General features: G+C 33.2%; 1 protein-coding gene across 1 annotated transcript in view; it reads right to left on the bottom strand.

The window, feature by feature from the left end:
* The window catches only part of Sirup (Starvation-upregulated protein), a 52,085-nt gene that overhangs the window by 26,670 nt on the left and 4,380 nt on the right, over positions 1–21,035 (bottom strand). The gene's annotated exons all lie outside the window — the stretch shown is intronic.

The raw sequence follows: 21,035 nt of genomic DNA, 5'->3' as shown, positions 1-21,035 counted from the left end.
TCAACGTATCAATGTCTATGCAATTATTATTAGATTCTAAAAATTTTTAAATTTTATTACTGACGAAAAGAATCATAAGAACTTTTAAGTCACCGAATTATAATACGATAATACAATCTGTAATCAATTTTTCGAAGTTCTTGAAAGATTAAATAATTGCTACAAAATTCTTAGTCTTTTTTAAAAGGTTTTTATTTTAATATTAAATTGTGTCCAGTAAAAACATAGTTCAGAAGTTTGGTAAGACATCAACTGTACCCGAAACTAAAATAAAATTCAATTTCATTTAAAATTATGAAAACACGTATCAGATTCTGCTTCCACAACAGTAATTTAAATTTCATCTACATACATATATACGTATGTTTGAAATATCACGTTTTTATGGTTTTTAGAAAATGCATTTATAATTTGAATTTAAAATACCATAATTCTTTTACGTTTGATTCTGATGGTTTTTTCCAACACCATCTGACATGGAAATTTTCTATCTATTAGTTTAAACTTTAAAGTAACAAAAATAATAAAATCCTTTACCGAATTTCTTGTCGACTTTATAAACATTTCCTTTTGTCACAATAAAATTAAATAAAAATGATTATACTAATACCGATTTTCATACATACTTACTAATGTATCTATCGACACTTGGTACATAAATACATACATAAATTTAATTTGTAGTCAATGTAAAAACCTTAATAAGGCGAAAGGCTGACATGTATGAGACACAAGATTGAGTATTGAATGAGGTTGAAACGGACATAAAAAAAATTACTTACAGAAGTTAGTATTCAAATATGACTATTGTGGTATACACACAGATACATTAGTCTCATACAACATTTGAAGGCCTACTCAAATGGTCAAACTATTTAAATATACATAACTATGCATAATTCAAAATTTCACATTAACATTCATTTCCAGTGATTTGACGTATAAAGTGTGAAATTAGTTTCAATATTCCTTTTTCTTGATAATTTAAAACGGATTTCATAAACATACTACAACAAACCTTAATACAGATTTGTGAAGTATTTCTGCTAAAATTCAATATCATAGCTAAAGATAGGCTTCATGTGGCAATTATTTTATTTATTTATTTATTTATTTATTTAATAGTTTTGGACCATTGTGGCATTACAGGAAGAACCTAATGCGCCACAATGGCCTACATTTGAAAAATATATAAAAACATGATATAAAAACAAGTAAACTGTAAATAAAGGAAAAAAGCAAAAGCAGAAAACATGGTAAAATAAAATTACAAAAAAAGTAACAAAAGGAAAATAATACATCATTCAGAGAGAAAAAAAAAATAACAAAAGTGTAAAAATTAAAAATAAAATCCATAAATCCCATTCTTTGTTTACACTGATCAAAATTAAAATAGTATATAAAAATGTACAAAAGAGAAAGAAAAAATAAAATAAAATAAAACAAAATATGAATAAAAAATAAAATCACAGCGAGGCCCAAATGGAAGAGAGTAGATTAAGATTCCACTCATTCATCACATTCAAATTAAGAAAGTAATGATGAGCGCAGGTTACCAGATAAATATGTTAAGATAATATCCGACAATCTACGCTCCCCAAGGTGGAAAATATCACATTCAGGGACAGCAGCAACGATTTCATTGAGAAGTCGAATAGCTCTTGGAATAGGAGCCATTCGAAAAAGAACTGTGCGAGCAGCAGGTACAACCATTAAATGATGATGTCTACCACGCACATAATTATTAGGGACATAAAGTCCCAACTGTTCCAGCAACAACGGGCATGACGTATTACCACGCAATAGCTGGAGAACGAAATGAATTAACGAGAAGTTTCTCCGAAGTTCAAGGGAATTATACCCAAGCATGCCCAAAAGGAAAGGAGTAGGATAGAGATATGGGTAGTACCCATACTCTTTCTTATAAAGAAAACGAAGAAATGCTTTTTGCACTTTTACTATAATAAGAGAGTAGTTTGCTTCGTGCGGATTCCACACAATTGCATTATACTCTAGCTTACTTCTAACAAGCGAGTTGAAAAGCAAGCGAGAAGACAAGGGGTTGGAGAATAATCTAGCATATCTCAAGACAAATCCAAGTCGACGAAAGGAAACGTCAGCGATTGTCTTGATGTGGTTGTGAAAGGTGAATTGAGGATCAAAAATGATACCCAAGTCGACCATTGATTCCACGCGCTTCAACAATACGGATCCAATGGAATATCCGTGACAATAGAGCGAATTCGCACGTCCATAACTCATAATAGCACATTTACTAGTATTCAGTTCAAGCCCTAAACTGGAACTGAACTCTAAAACAGCGTTAATATCAGCTTGAAGGAGAGAGGCTTGCCTCTCATCCTTAACAGCAAAGAATAGTTTAACGTCGTCAGCAAACAAGAGACATGAAGCATTGCGTAGTACTTTTGGGAGGTTATTAATGACTATTGTAAATAGTAAAGGGCCTAAGGTGGACCCCTGAGTTACACCAGATCGCGTAAAAAATGAAGGAGATTCATAAATACCATATCTAACAAATTGCTTCCTATCACTAAGATAAGAAGCAAAGAGTTTAAGAAGACGTGGAGAAAAGCCCACTTCAGCTAATCTGATCATAAGAGCGTCATTGTTGACAAGATCAAATGCTTTTCGAAAGTCAAAGTAGGCTACATCAACTTGTTGTCCACGGTCAACTTTAGACATGGTATAATATGAAAAGCAGGCAAGATTAGTGGTAGTGGAACGACATGGTGAAAAACCATGCTGCTCATCACACAACAATCTTTTGAACTGCAAAAGAATCAAACGGTGAAGGATATTATCGAAAATTTTGGGAATAGCCGAGATGATAGCAATAGGTCTGTAATTTTCAACCTCATTTTTAGAGCCACTTTTATGAATGGGAATGACTCTAGATAATTTCCATTTTTCAGGATAATTACCAGAATCCAGAATAAGGTTAAAAATAAACTGAAGAGGCTCTAAGAGCGAATTACAGCATGCCTTTAATACGTCAGGGGGCACACCGTCAGGCCCAACAGACCCTTTCAGCTTCAAAATTGCTATCCTAACATCTCCAAGCGAGACCCGCGGAATGTCTATAATAACACCTTCAGTACCAATTTGGGAAGCCAAATTAGCATCAAGGGATGGTGATCTCTGATCAAATACAGAGCTAAAAAAACTAGCAAAAGCTTTAGCGATCTCAGGACCGACACAACTTTTATTATTAAATGAGAACGAATGCTCAAGGCCATGTGAAATATGCTTACTCTTAATAAATCTGAAAAAGTGGTGAGGATTACTAGCGATAGCACTCTCCATCTCTTTGAGATAGAGGGTATAACGCTCACTCACACCACGTTTCACGATCTTCCTAAGAATCCGAAATTTCTCATAGTCACGAAATGATTGGCTACGTTTCCATCTTCTATGAGACAACCATTTTGCACGAACATCAGTTATAAGTTTGGACCTAAACCACGGTGGAAAAACCCGACGATGTAGTTCTAAATTAGGATAACTGATGAACCGAGGAACATAACTGTCAAAAATATTATATAGTGTGTTATACAAAAATTCAACAGCATCACCAGTATTCATGAGGTACATTTGGCGCCAGTCCATAGAACGAACCTCATTATAAACCAATTCAGAATCAACGCGAGCAAAATTCCACCGTGATGAAGGAATCCCAACAGATGAACAAGCTGAAACAGGTCTCACAGAAGACAAAAACAGAAGCTCAATTTGTAATGCATCATGATATAGGTCCTCAGGGATGATCGCAGTTCCTTTTGGGCATAGGATCATCGTTGCTGACACATTGGATTCATTCACCAACATAATATCAAGCTTACTTGGACTAATGGGTGAACCAACCTGTACTAGGTCGCAATAGGAAATAACAAAATTAAATTTATTGCGGACATGAATATTGGCACTAGGCATATTAAAATCACCCATTATTAATAATATGTCACGTTCATTTATGAAATCACGTACATTCATCATATTTGCAAACAATAACTCATATACATCGTCTTTCGCAGCGGGCGGAATGTAAACAACACAAATAAAAACTCTCGCAAATACAAAATCAACTCTCACCCATAAGTCCTCGCCAGAAGGAGTTTCAAAGTTCTAAAATTATAAAATTCTAATTATAAAATTACAATAGACCACTCCATCAGTTTTTAAAGCAAGAGAGCAAAAAAGCTTGTTAAAACATGCTTTTTTTTTATAAGAAATGGACAATATTGCCCCATGCTCTAGCCGATGTCTAATCAGAAACTTACAAAGATACATGATTTATGTGAAACTGATTTTAAAATTAATATTATAGTTTTTTATATCTCACCTGCCAAATATCCCACACATATTAACATTTCTCGGAGTCACTATGTTCATAACAGGCAAGGAAGTGTCTACTGTCCAATTGAATGCCCCCATTTTATCTCTTTATAGAATAATTTTCAGTTACAAATACACTACAAACACTGGTTCTGACTCCACACACCCAGTTTCACCGTACGACTGAACAAAACGAACTATTAATACATTGCTCTATTTCGGATGCAATAAGATTACACCCACTTTGATTCTTAAATGTAGGGCACGCATATTTCAAGGACAATTATCTGTTTTGTTACTAAAATTAAAATACTATTTCAGATTCTTTTAAAACCCATTAGTGCGTTTATTATTATTTTTTGTTTTCAAAGATAACAAAATATGAATTAAATAAAATATTTTTTCAAAATTAAATTATCATTTAGAAATAAATATTTTCATAAGCCAAAATGATGTAATTCCACAAAATGAAGAATACTTATTAAAACACAGTCAATATTTAATAATCTGGAATAAAATTATTATTATTATTAATTGCGTACATACATATATGTTTTTGATTACCGCTGTTTCCCCAAAACAAAATAGATTGAATTTGCGTTCTTTTTTCATTAGAATGACTCTAATAATAAATCTAAACTGAAAAATGTTTATTAGAAACCCTTCTTATAATAAACAACATTTAGTATAAATGTTAATGATAGGATCACAATAAATACTTTTTAAATTCAGTTAACACTATTTATGCAATAATTTAATAACTTATTAACATACCAAGTTGATAAATTAATTTTTATGCTCCCATGAACAATGCAATATGATTTTGTATTTATAAAGTTATCATAACGATATGTATGAGCAATATTGAATATTAATAAATGTATTAAGTATTTGAAGAACTATCGTATCACTGGAATTCAAATATTAAAATTTAATATATGGAAGGGGGGGGGGGGAAGAGAAGGTTATTAAATGGACAAAATGGATTTCGCAATGAAATATTGTGAACTAAGAAAATTTATAAACTGTCGATTTGAGCATAAAAAATATATCATTTAACTTTTTCAGTTCGAGGTATTTTTTCAGAAGATAAATATTTGGGATTTCCTGTCACATTGATCTATTTTTTACAATCGTTTTATTATCTTCACTGTTATTTAACTTTATAATCCAAGTGGTTAGTTACCTTAGTGAGGCCAATGAATTTTTCTACTATTATGTAAGTCATTTATTCGTACATATGCATTACATTTTTAATAAAAGTTTCTTATTACAGGGTTAGCAGATATTCAAATTTGTGCAGCATTCAAGACTTGTAGATTTAGGATGTATTTAATCGTTATGCTCATTATATCTAAGTAGCTTTCCGCATTTTAAATTTTGGTATAGTATTAATTTATTAATTTTGGTAATATTTTTTCACATTCTTCAATTATAATATAATTTTGGTAATGTTAGCACTGGTGAAAACTGAAAAATTGAAATCTATCGGTTAGAATAAGATTGTTGGGAATGTTGATTATGTCTGATTGAAGGGGTTCCACTGTTTCCATTATTTTTGCTTTGCACCGATTTTGCAACGGTCGTTAAGTAATACAATAAATTAAGTGAAGATTCACTGACCGCAGTCACGATTACTCTTGATCGCATTTCGTTTCGTTATCTAATGTTCGCAATAAAATAAAATAATAATTATAATATCGAAATCATGTTGACATTTTGAACTAATCTAGGGTCTAGCATATATGTACATATACATAGTATGTGTCTGGAGAAAGACGCTCTCTGGGCTCCGGAACATCATGATGGGACTCAGACTCGAAAAATTGTTTCAGCTTTCCCATGATAGGGCAGAATTTGCAAGGGCTATAAATGATGTCTGCCCATGGTAGTTGCCCACTTCCGAATACGGATTCGGCGTTAGAAGAAGATATCACAATTTTTGTTTTCATTCATAAATATGAATGAAAACAAATTCCGAGGAAAATAGGCCAATATAATTCAATTCAATCAGATTTTAAAAATTCTTGTCTGCGTCATGGTAGTGAATATTTCCAATTACATTCCTGCATATTTTTCGATTATTGTTATAAAATAAGTTTTTTTTTCAATTTTGCCTGTAGTAAATACTTAAATTTAAAAATATATATATACATTTCTTGAAATACTAATAGATTTATTAAGTAGTAATTAGCGAAGAATAATGTAAACAAAAATCTAATAAGATGGGGTATGTAAAAATGGGCATTCTTAAAAAAATTGTTGCCAGTGGTGCACTTTTATATTTGATAAATTTATATATAATAATTTAAAAGTATTTTTGGTAGGATTTAAAAAAAATAATACATATCTAGTTAAAACTTTTATTTTTCACTTTATAAACAAAAAAAAAAACACGAAACAATCACACCTTTATGATGAGAACACAAAAATAGTAAAATACGATTAAGCAACTCATTTTTTTTGCTGTTTAAAATTAAAAATAAAGTGAAATAAATCTGAATATAAAAAAAAATAGCAACCTATATATAATACTAACTAAAATCGCTGCGACGACATCATCGCAAATTATCATCTATAATTATGTATATTGGGCCTGGTAGACATGCAATTTAGATTAAAATTAGAAATTAAAATAAAGAAAAAATTAGCATAGCATATGTTAATAAAGAAGTTGTTCAATTGGATGTTAAGAAATAACATTTATTAAGGATTTTGGGTGCTCTTCTTTGCTACCTGTTTACACGTACGTATGTATGTATGATTATAAATTTTCTTTAAGCTTTGAAATTTAAGTGTCTGTAAATACTGTATATACTATAAATCAGCCCAATAATTGCAATTTCTCTTATTTCTAATACATTGACAATACAATAATTAATTTGAAAAAATAATTAAAACTATGTGCATAGTAAATTTATTAAAACTAATGTTTTACGATAACAAACTGCAGATATTAAAATGAGAAGCAAAATGCATAAATAAATAAATTGATTCGACATTGAAATTCAATAAATGTATTTGAAATAACGACTCAATTGATTTTATAATATATAATATTAATTGTTAAACAAATTTATTACAAAATAAGTGCTATAAAATCGGAATTTGCACAATAAATTGAAAACGATACAAGTAAATAAAGAATAACTGACATATAGCTAGTTATAAGAAAAATAATTAAAAAGTATAAAAGCACGTCAATTACAAAATAGTTTCATAAAAAAGTACAAAAGATAATGTGTTTTTAATATTTTAATACCGTTGTTGTCCATTGCTTTTAAATTTTGAAGACTTCAACATTATTGTGGTTGACAATGGAGTCATTCCTGAATTGTATTTTCGTGTAACAGGGCAATAAGTTCTGAAACAAAATTTCATAATTTACAATCACAGAATATGTATGTACACATGTACAACAGATTTTAAGATATCTTATATGTACATATATCTTACACAGTATGTGCCATATCACCAGTAGCTCCACATATAGGACATTCGTATTTTCGTAGAATTGGGCATGATACAGCACCTGTCGGTGACCTCAGCGAATGATTAGAATAAACTAAAGCATTTTCTCCATTTCGACGACAAAAACCGCAACTTTTGCTATTCTTATGGATGCTTCCGTTCTGGACCTAAAATGCATATGAATGGGTTTATAAATAAATACTTGGATTAAACTTTTAAGCATTGACTGATAAAATTTATTCAGTGAGTAGTCTGGTAAAATCATGGCTATTTAATTTTTATAAATATCTCCTTACATTAGAAGCGCCCCAAATATTGGTCGAATTGACATTAGCATGTCTAGTTTCCGAAACCTTAAACATCTTTGGTTCGTTTCGTGAAGTTTCTAAATATGTGGATTGCAAAGAAGACATCGCAACACTTACAGGTGGCGTTGCAATGATTTTTCTGGGAACATTTCTTGTAACATTGTATCTATAAATATAAAATGTTCATTTATTTGAAAATTTTGACCTCTTAATATTTATTATATAAATATTATTATAATATTTACAGTGAATTAGATGAATTGTTTTGGTCGTTTCGACTCCATGTTGTAATCTCGAATGGTTCATTGTAAAACATGGGCCGAATAGGTCGAATGGGTTGTCCTACTAAAAATATACATAAATTTATAGGAATTCTGAAAGCAAGTTTTTAAAATTCTTTATACACTTTATTGGCATAATAACAAATATATATTAATATAAACACTAAATTGATAAAAAAAATGCATTTATGTATGCGTGGATGGTCTTGTCTATGTATTAATTGTTTATTATTATTATGTATTATTAACAGGATTTGCCAGATTTCCAAAATCACAGATCAGGATATTCACTATTTCGAAAGATCAAAAAAAAAAGAAGTTTAAGAACTGAGCAACAAAAAAAAAATACCAGAGGGGATACTGATCAATCTTTACTAAGTTTGACCTACTGAATTCGAATATGATAATGATTTTTGTTGGTTCGCTCTCGTTTAAAATATGAGCGTTTAAAAAAACATGAACACCGAGCGGTAATTGCGTCAGAAAGGCTTTCTTTGGGTCCGTGTTTGTGATGCAGATAGCGTTGGTGCAAGCGAGATGGCAAGTAGTGCGACCACTGTACTCTGTGAGGTGGACTACTTGCCATCTCGCTTGCAACAACGCTATCTGGGTTCCGAAAGAATACTACGGATGTGGGAGCCGTTGAAACGTTTTTGCTTAGAAGAAGAAAATTTTCCAAAAGCGATAACGGATTTTTTTACAAATCCACTATCAGAACTTTATACCTGTGTACATACAGCCGAATTGTTTGAATGAAAATGAAAAAGCCTGAAAAATTTATCACAACTTATATTGAAGTGAAAAATATTTTAGACACAAAACAACAATTAATGGAGAGATTGAGTAGAAAATACATACGTATTCCAGCAAACCAGACATACAACAAACTAAAAAAAAATAAGATAATTACGATGACACAAGTAGAAGCATTTGAAAAAGATGTAGAGAATTTTTTCAACGTTGGAATTAATTATTTGTCAAAGTGGTAAAAATAAGATGTTTTTTCATGGATGCTTCTCCATAAAGTAACCGAATGGGAATAGGTTGAAAAAACTATTACATATTTAAGTGAAAGAGGTATATTGTTCACAGATTCAATTTATGAGGAAGTAATGTATATGAGGTAATTTATTGAAAATAGCACATGTGAAGAATGGCAAACGAAAAACACAGTGAAAAGCATAATTCAATGTGTTTTAAATTATAAAATGTCATGCATTGAACTCGGCATGCGTTTCAATGCCACAATAATCCAATGACACTCATTCCCGTTTTTTTTCACAATAATCTTCCCGGACATGCATACAACAAATCCTGAAAGTTCCATCATAATCGGCTCAGTGGTTTAGGAGCCTATTCGAGACACATACACACACACACACACACATTCAATTATATATATATATATATAGATAAATGGGAAAAAGAGCTGCTTGCTCCAAAAAACGAATATTTCGGAAAAGTTTGATTGGGCAAAGAAGAGCGATGATAATGAAGTCTCCGAAGTCAGGGAAGAGTGAAGGCGAGAAAAGAATGGATGAAATCAAGTGTTTAGGTGTTATTAAATTGAATCGCCCATTAATTAATGAAATATTATTTTATTTTAGATTTGGTATAGACGCAACGAGTCTTTTATAATAAAACTAGGAATGTTTTTGGGCAAGGGGGGGGGGGGGGTGTCCCCTTCGGTGGTCCGACAATTATGGCAGCCCTATACTAACGAGAACTCGAGTACCAAATATTTCGTATTCGCGATTTTCATGGCAAAAATGTATTTTGGGCGATCGCAATGTGCGTAATAAATCAATTACCGAAAACATGATACCACAGGTAAGAGCGTCGTTAGCTTATTTCCGGTATAAAGTGGGTGACCGGAAAAATTAACTATCGAAAGAAATATGATCACGTTAAATAAGTCCCTGCATATGTATAAAAACCTCCGCAATTGGAAAGGTCATTGATCAAAATCACGTGTTGATTTCCACACGTTTACTTACTAATTTTATATGATGCTTTTACATATTACAATATAATATTCAAACTACATATATGAATACTTATTGCGTTCATTTAACTTACCAGCTCTGTTGAAATTGCGAAATTTGCCGTCCATGATGAAATCACGATCTATGCACTTCCTGTCTGAAATAATAACAAAATCGAATTTTTATTAGCTTCATTTGGTTAGTTATATTTATTAAATATTTCAATTCTTACTATAATGCGCATATTTATAGATACAAATAATCTGAATATATATATATATATAAAAATGCGCATATCCGGAGAATCTGATGTCACACGCGTGATCTGATAAGCCAGCGATTTAAATTGCAACGTAATCAGACGTATAGGTATATTCATGGTCAATTTTGTAAATCCTTCAAGTTGATTTTTATTTCTTTTATGCTATGTAATAACTAATTTAATCGGCTAAATTTATATACATATTTCTATAAGCAGGGTTAGGAAACTAAATATATGTGATATAATGGTTATTAAGGTAATAATTTTAAACTCACCTCTAAATAAAATAAAATGATGAGGAAATTTTAAGTCTCACTGCAGGGGAGTGGGGGGCAATGCCAAAATGCAAATCAGGAGGCGCGAAATTGATTTGTGCGATGAGGAAATCGCACCACACCAGTCTTCGGCAGAATAGGAACTGGAAGAGAACTAAACTTACGTGTGCTCATTATGTGTGTGCATGTATGCATCATGTATCAGACGCTCAGAACCTTTTGTTATAATAGTAGAGAATTTTAAATTAATATATAACAATTTGGTATGTTTTTTCTTCCGTTTTATATTATAACATGGGCCGTTACCTATGTATGTATGTATGTATGTTTGAATTTTATATAATAAAAATTATTTATCTAGCCATTTTGTCGGTCACCTGAATTCAAAATATGCTGCTGTTTATCCTGTGGGTATGTTCTTTTGTTTATTGTAATTTCGTCATTTATGTATAGGTATAAGAAAGTCTTTTTACACGGTTTTTTCTGCTATTGTTATTAAATATTGTTACGTAAATGTTATGTTTGAGTATATTATCAAGTGTGAAAAATTCGAAGCTATAATCGATGTAGTAGTTTGATATAATATACATGTGATCCAAACATAGCCGCAGTTTTTTTAAGAAGGGCAAAACACAAAAAGTATATACAAACATATACATATATGGATACGGGGTCCACCTTACGGCGCAAACTCTGAGCTGATGAAGACTCGAAAAATTATAAAACGACTGATTGTGTACAAGCTCTAAGATTAGAAGTGGGGGTAGACGGTTTCGTCGGTTCCTCCCATGAATCTCACGTATATGTACATACATACACGCGTACTTGTTCCATATTACATTCCAGCTTGGGATGTCTTCATCAACTCAGAGTTTATGCCGTAAGGGCCACCGATGGATATGATGTAACAATATGGCACAGTATGAAAACGATTGGATAAGAGATAAGAGATATAAAAAATGACGTCTTAATGTGAAACGTAAAGGAGGTTTGTAAAAATACTGTTGTTTTTCATATGTATGTATTCACATATTTTTCGACCATTGATTTAAATTATTGTGCATTTCAATGGGTAACTCTTTATTACTTGAATTGAATTCACATACATATACTCGTACATGTTTGATATGAATAGCAGAAGCCACGAAGACGGGTTTGCGAACCTCGGTCTAACAATCGTTCATACGTAAGATTTTCTGCTGAAAAAAATATAATATTCAACCAATTGAATTGTCATCATAGAAACTTTGTTTTGTTTACAAAGTTCCCAACCAACATTACATATTTTCTTACATGCTTACAAAGTCTCTTTCAGAATTATATATTAGATTCAGACGTCCCTATTTGATTGTTCCGAGTTCAACAGACAAATCCTGAGTCCCACATTGCCTCTGAAAATCCCGACTTCACAAAATTTGTCATCATCATCATCATTTACAGCCATTCACCATCCACTGCTGGATGAAGGCCTCTCCAACACGCTTCCACTCATCTCTGTTTTGCGCAACTCTCATCCATCTCATCCCGCACATTTTCCTAATTTCGTCCACCCATTTTCCCTGCGGTCTTCCTTTTACCCTTTTGCATTCTCTCGGGTACCATTCAAGCACTTATTTTGTTCACCTTTCGTCCATTCTTCTAGCCACGTGGCCCGCCCATTGCCATTTCAATCTCTTTACTCTATCCGCTTTGTCAACTACCCTTGTCATGCTTCTCACCCACGCTTCCTGTCTTTCCTCATTATATACAGCGTTCCATACTTCTTTGAGTGCATTGGATTTTATGTAGCATCTTGGCGTTCAGTGTTTAAGTTTCACATCCATGCTATCACTGGCAAAACGCATTGATCGATGATCTTTATCTTCAAGCAGAGTGGCATTTTTTTTTATTTAAAAACAGCATTCATCCGTCCAAATGCACTCCATCATAATTTCATACGTCTCTTTATCTCTTCATCTTTACTAACAGACATGTCAATTATTTTACCTAAATATAAATAATTATTTACTACTTCTACTGGTTTATCATCTCATGGGATGCTATCAGGCATGCAATAACTATTGAACATTAGTTTGGTCTTATCCACGTTAATTTTTAATCCTAATTTTCTACTTTCCCTGTCCAGTTGTATTAGTCTGTTAAGAAGGTCAGCTGAATCACGGGCTATTAAAACTATATCGTCTGCGAACCGAAGGTGACTCAAGAAGCGACCGTTGATGCTTACTCCGGCTGTGTGCCATTCCAAGTTGCTGAAAACTCCCTCAAGCACCGCATTGAATAACTTGGGTGAGATTGTATCTCCTTGCCTTACTCATTTTCCTATGCTAAATCTACCTGTGCCTGAAAAAAATTTAGCCAAAGCTGTAGCATTCTTGTATATTGCAGCTAACCGGCACTCCCTGTGTTTGTAGAGCGTTAAGTACTGCATTATGGCTAACTGTATCGAAGGCTTTCTCATAACTAGAGGTAGGATAGTCACAGTGCTATCCATTGTCCGGCAAACCTTTAACAATGCATTTACGACCTTTGAACAATACACGGCCCCCTCAGACTCCGGTGACTACTCATAACCGACGAACCTTTTTTACTATACCTTTTTTGTGTATTAAAATGATCGTTGCGTTGTTCCATCCTTCTGCTTTGTATATGCACGTAAATAGAAATGGTTTGACTTCAAAACTAACAAATTTCAATTCATTAAAGTCTTGTCCTTAAACCAAACATGAAAATCGAATTTTCGTCAATTGAAGTTTTTAAGTCATATAAATATGTACATATGTATGTATATGTATATAAATTTACACTAGCTTACATCAAACTAATAGTATTTTATGCTATTAATGCAAATCTAACTAAATATGTATCGATAATTAAATACACTAGTATCCATCTTGTATACGCATTAATAAATGAATCTTATTACATATTTGATAATACAACATGTATGTATATTGATTGTAATTCTTTGTACATATCTAGATAATGCGACTAATATAATATAATGAAACCAACTGTTTTGAATCACTAATTGGCCGTGAACACTGAAGTACATTCGACGTATTCGATGTAAAGCTCTTCAAAGTTTTTTTAATTCTCAAATATGCAGCAAATATCATTTAACAAATTTACAAATTATCTTAATTTTCAAGATGATTCGACTTAAAATAGATAATTTTACTATGCGGTCGCAACAAATAAATTATCGACTTAGTAGTCTTTTCAGAAGGATGTACATTTTGATTAATAGGTATGTAAAATTTACACACATATGTATGTACATACATACATAATTAATACGCAGAATTTACAATACTGAATTTGAAATGTTACGTATTATATTTTAAAAATATGAGAAATATTAAATATCTTGACTGGACATTTAAATTGAGAAAGTGTCGTCAATACTGTATCGTGCTACGCACAAAAAAAGCTGCGTTATTGTCTCTTTCTAGCGCATTCGATCATGGACTAGAAAATAATCTTATTGTGACGGTTATTTTTGAATCTAATCGTTTGTCGGCTTATCTTTGATGTATGAACAAATGAAGCGTTGCACGTGTTCATGAAAAAAGTTATGGTGTTGAATTTTTACATGTATTAAAACTACATAAGTACATGCATACTAGGGTTGTCAGGCGTCCCGATTAATCGGGATTTTCACCAGTTTTGTCTCGTGTCCCGGTGTCCCGAACAAACCTCTCGGGACGCCCAAATGTCCCGGTTTACTACTTTTTAAATTCCCACAGAAGTTTTTAACTCACAATTAAAAAATATGTTATGGTGCGTACGCACCAAGCCAACGAACGGCCCACAGGCCAACTTTAAAAACCAGTAGCGTACAAAATATCGAAATTAAAATTAAATTTAAAAATTGAAATTAAATATCAAAATTAAAACTATTATTATTATATTAAAATTAAATTCAAGTATCAAAATAAAATTATAATCATTATATTAAAATTAAAATTAAATATTGAAAGTTAAAACAGAACATGCACAATTTAAATAAATTTTCGAGATTGACCTAAAATTAGATCATCAACAATCACATACAGGTAATCCTCGACTTTTGTTTGTCGAAGATGTTTTGACTTACGAAGATACGCACTAAGATCGAAAAAAAATCAAAGAATTATTATTTTTACTTCCCCGTAATGCCCAGTTACTGAGAATATATCATGTATTAGTATTAGATTTTTTTATTCTTCAATTGTTTCTCTCGTCGAAATAAATCAAGTAATTAAATCATTTCAGAGGTAAAATTTATCGGATAATGTGTGATTATTAATTTTATTTCGACGAAAGAAAAAAAACCCTTTGACAAATCACCGACATCCAACACCGCGTTTTTTTATAAATTGTTTTTTTTTTATCGATCATCCAAGTGGAAATACAGTAATATCTCGTGACGACAATATTTTTTTTCGCTCGTACGCAGAGAAATTATAATATTTCTCTGGTTTTAAATGCGGTATCGTCGTAATTCAAAATATTGTTGTAATTCAAAACATCAACGATGATCTAATTTTAGCTCAATCTCGCTCTTTAGCTTGATTTTGATATCTAATTTCAATTTTAAAATTTAATTTTTATTTCGATATTTTGTACGCTACTGCTGGTTAAAAAGTTGGCCCAAAATCGTCGTTGGTTTAGTCCGTAAGCACCATTACATAAACTATAAACAAAAAGTCGATGTCTGGACCAGACAGTCTGTTACACACTGCAGCAATATTCAACAATTAACTATTTATCTCTTTCTTATACTTTCTGGAGAACTATGTGTAGAAGGGAGACAAAAAATATGGGTAAAATTCGGATTTCTAGACGAGGCGGACCCGCTAGGCTCGGTCGACCCACTCCTTCCTGTGATTGGCTGCTTATTGCCGTGCCGTGAATAAACTCGACTGATGTTACCTGATGAAATACTCCGACATATACTGCCTGCTATGGAAATATTCTGAATTCCGGTAAAAGTGGTTCACCAGGATAATTTCGTGGATCCAAATGATAGTGAAATACATACGAAAAATATGTGGATGCGTGTCAAAAGAAAGATGAAGCGTCAATTTGGCACAACGCGTGCCCGTTTTGATTCGTCCGAAATTATATAGGAACCAGGCAGTATATGTCGGAGTATTTCATCAGGTAAGCGTCGAGTTTATTCACGGCACGCCAATACTTAAGTAGTCGCAAAAAGCAGCCAATCACAGGAAGGAGCGGGTCGACTGAGCCTAGCGGGTCTGCCTCGTCTAGAAACCTGGCTTTTGCCAAAATATGTACCAGGCATCAATCAATTTATCTTGATTCGATAATTTTCTCACACTCAGAATGATTCATAAGTGATGAATCATTGTTTGTGTATATTATTTGTATTTTTTTAATTTAGATGTTTATGGTTGCTTTTGATCCTATTCGTTGGTTTATATTATATTGTCAATTGTTTTTAAATTAAAATTTTTATGACTGCTTTTGTTCCTATTAATAAAATAGCTGAATATAGATTTTATTCCTATTAATGTATTCATGTCGACTTTACATTGTATTTTTTTTAATTTAGATGTTTATGACTGCTTTTGTTCCTATTTAATTAATTAATATAATTTAATTATTTAATATAATATATTTGATCTCCTTTTTTTTTGGGAGGGGGGGGGGGTTGTCCCGGTTGAATTTGAATTTGAATTTGCATGAAATCTGACAAACTATGCATACCTACATATAATGTACGTTGAGATTTCTTTCGTTAGAAATCATGATTGACTTTACAATATTATACTAGTAAATAGCCCGATGAAATATCATCGCATGGGTATAAAATTATTATATACCCGTATAAAACTAAAAAAAAAATCCGGAACCGGAACCGTTATTTTCGTAGACTCTCATAGATAGTTTTCAATTCTTTATTTGTAATAATTTTCAATTCTTTAAGTTAACGTTAACAAAATGTTAATTAAAGTTAACAAAATGTAATATTTTCCGATTATACACAAACGGTCATTGACCGCGTAACGTTGAATATTATTATTACACATAACAAATTACGTGCATATATATACATATGATGTGTATTTACAACACGTATTCTGGGCGAGGATATGGCGTGCGGCGCGGGCTCGTGAGAACATTTCGTTTGAATCGGAGGGTCCGAGGTTCAATTCCCGGCGCCCGCGGTGAAGGAAATCAATTTTTTTCTCGAATATCGTCAAAATATAAATAATTTAAATTTAAATTTAAATTTAATTAAAAATAAATCTATAAAAAAAATGGTTCAAAACCTCGCTAAATGAAATTATTAAAATTACGTATTTTTATATGGCGAGAAGGAATATTTCAATTAATGTTTAAAAAAAAAAAGGGCGAAATGAAGAATTGGATTTGGCTTGATGTACGTGACCATTAGCTCAATTTAGACCTATATTCCGGCTATTTGGGGTGATCGGTTCGAGTCGCGACAAAGTCGTCTCGTCGAAAAATGAATTTATCGATTTTTATCGATTCGTTCATTATGTTCGGTGAGAGTTAGGACACACACACACACAAACACACACACAAACACACACACACACACATACACACGCACACGCACACGCACGCGCACGCACACGCACACGCACACACACACAAACAACACACACACACACACACACACACACACACACACACACACACACACACACACACACACACACACACACACACATTGGGATTATATTATAATTACGCTGACCACGCGTCCTTTATTTAAGAGGACAGTCAGAGAAATGAATACAGTCCTTTATTTCACTGCTATGTCCTTTAAGGTCTGACCGCACTATGCGACAGTGCACTGCTGCACGCTACCTGGCAGTGCGTGGCAATATTAGGTAAACCACACTTGAACGACAGCGACGCGACATTACGTAGAAAATTATGTAAATCATTCTTTCGGTCCCTCTGAGCAAGATGAACGAAATGGACGCTATTATAGTATCTCTGCTATGCGAAAATTATGGCTACATGATATTTCAAATTCACGACATGAAGGAGAATATCATACACTTTTATCACGGCTTAAAAAAGCTCCGATCAGATTTCACGCGTATTTTAGAATGTCTCTATGTAAATTCGGCGAACTATTAAATATTATGAAAACCCATGTAGACAAACAAGATACAACTTTCCGACAATAAATATTATGTGTTGGGTACATACAGGGTTGCCAGACGTCCCTATTTGAGCGGGGCTGTCCGAGTTCAACAGACATACCCCGAGTTCATATATTTTTATGTATGTACATTATATTTACATATCTACATTATAATTTAAATTAAAAAATATTTTTTTCTTAATTCTTAAACTTTTTTTTAATCGTTCGAAATGGTGAGTTTCCCGATCTGTGATTTTGGAAATCTGGGTACATGTGAGGCGAAATGTGTTGAAAAAAGTTGAGGTATTAGTAAATGCAGACGCAAGGGAAGAGATTCTGCAGGATATCGACATGCAATATTTGAATAGGCTATGCCTTTATTTATTCATAAATGGAGACAAGAAATCAGACTCAAAAGCTTCAATATTCTGGGATTTGTTATACGTAATGCTCATAATTTCAAAAATATTTGGGTTTTACGTATTATTTATAACTCTTAAGTCCGTAGCATCTTGGAATCTGGTTCCATAACATGGGAGTCTCAGTGGAGTAACCCACTCCTTACAAATTGAAAGAGTTCAGAGGAAATTTCTTCGATGTTAATATGTATGTACATATGTATATGAAATTTTCGGTACTATCCCCTACTGTATCCCAGTGCATTCGTACTGGGAGCTTTGGGTTATGTAACCTTATCTTCCAGAAGGAATATCCAATTGATATCTTCTAATATATAAATTGGAAAGAGACTTTGTATATATATGTAAATGTACTAGCTGTATAGCCCGGCTTCGCTCAGTATTTATAATATAAACCGCTTAAACATGACTAATCTAATAGTAAACATTTTATTAAAAAAAAATTTTTTCAAAAATTAAAAAAAAAATTAAATTAATTTTTAATTTTTTTTTCTTCTAGGGCTTCGCCCACGACGCTCCCTGAGCCTTTGACTTCTAGGGCTTCGCCCTCCGCGCCCTCTGAGCCTTTGCCTTCTAGGGCTTCGCTCTCAGCGCCTCCCTGAGCCTTTGGCCTTTAAAAAATAAGTAAAATCGAAAATAAATCGAATCATTTGTTCGATGACGATTCGATTCATAGGTTCGATTCATAGGCGCCGATTTGATTTTTTTCGATTCAATGGATTCAAAGTCCGAGCGGGGGCGCAGGCCCATGGAGCCCCGAAGGGGCGCAGCCTTATGGGGCGCAGCCACATGGGGCCCCAAAGGGGGTGCAGAGGGGCGCAGCCTCATGGGGTGCAGAGGGGCGCAGCCTCATGAGGCGCAGAGGGGCGAAGCTCTTAACAGCAATTGCTCATGGGGGCGCAGAGGGGCGAAGCCCTAAACGGCAATTGCTCATGGGGGCGCCGAGGGCGAAGCCCTAGAAGGCAAAGGCTCAGGGGGCGCCGAGGGCGAAGCCTTAGAAGGCAAAGGCTTAAGGGGGCACCGAGGGCGAAGCCTTAGAAGGCAAAGGCTTTTTTTAATTTTTTTTTTTTAATAATTTGTTTACTATTTGATTAGTCATGTTTAAGCGGTTTATATTATAAATACTGAGCGAAACCGGGTAATACAGCTAGTATTCTATAAACTATTAAGAGGTGAGATAAACAATCCGACGGTGCTCGAAGAATTGAAGCTATGGGCTTCCATACGCTTCCACGATTTTCGCACCCGTCCGTTGTTTCAGATGACGAAGACGAGAACCGGCATCCTTGCTGATTCGCCCACTGCTCACAACCAAATTAATTTCTCTAGGCTCGTGCCATTCGTCTTTTCGATCACATTGATCTCTCTACGGTTACACCAGATCAGCTGTCCATTATCCTTGGGTTTTTAAAAGGATGCTCCGAAAATGTAAGCTTATCAGACTTATCCATAGATGTCTCTATGTTGCTCTATTAAAATTACTCTATAAATTGCATATCGGTGTTTGTAATTGGCCAGGAAGGCGCGTTGGGGTTTACCTGTTAGGTCTTCCTTATATTACATATATACGTGTATGTAAAAAATATTTTATATGATCTCGTAATGGTTCTCAACCCATCAAAATTAGTATGAAGGCACATCAATACGCACACTTTCCATCAAAAATGCATTGGAATCGTTTAACTTGACCATCAAAAACCTTTCGGGACACGTTTTTACAGTCGACAGAAAAGTGGTAAAACAATGTTTATTGTTTTATTACTGATTCTTTATTATTTTATACTGACCCTTTATTATTTTTTTCTGACCAGTTATTAATTACATACTATCAGTTTATTATTTTTATACTGTCCGTTTGGTATTTATACTGACATTTGATAATATTGTGGCAATCCCGAGGTACTGACCGTAAAACCATCGGTTGGCCAATGCTTCGCCGGTTGGCACTCAATTCTTCCCCGGCTGCCGAAACAAACAATTGTGCATTACCAACACATTCGTCTCACTCGCCCTACCCCCATAATATAATAGTAACCATTTTGTTGATAAAATACTGGTTGAAATTTGATTTATATATGTAGTTACCTATGCTTAATACTTGCCGCTAGGTAGACCGCACTAGGCGACACTGAACTGCTCGAAAAATACCTTTGTGGACAAATATCGAGGAAAGCTATTTGTTTATTTGTAGTCGTTGATCCTGAAATATACTTGGCGACGAATTATTCGATGAAATTTCGTGTATTAAAAGTTATGTTACTAATGAAAAAATCGAGCCAAGCCAACATGTATGAATATTTCACAATTAAAAAAATTCCCTTCAAAAACATTTTTAAAATCTTTGAATTTTGCTTATTTCCCTGGATCTAATGCCCCCATTTAACGTATATTTTCATTAATGACATTGGTACAATATGCAGACTAATGAAAATAACCGAATTAAAAATAGACAATTAGAAGCATGCATTTATAGCAAATGCGACTCTGAAATGAGCTGTATACTTATTTTATTTTTTAAAGCAAATTAATTTAATCTGCGTTATTAAAAAAAG

This window comes from Arctopsyche grandis, chromosome 3 (assembly GCF_051622035.1).
Source record: "Arctopsyche grandis isolate Sample6627 chromosome 3, ASM5162203v2, whole genome shotgun sequence".
NCBI lineage: Eukaryota > Metazoa > Arthropoda > Insecta > Trichoptera > Hydropsychidae > Arctopsyche > Arctopsyche grandis.
This window is presented reverse-complemented; position numbering and strand designations above follow the sequence as displayed.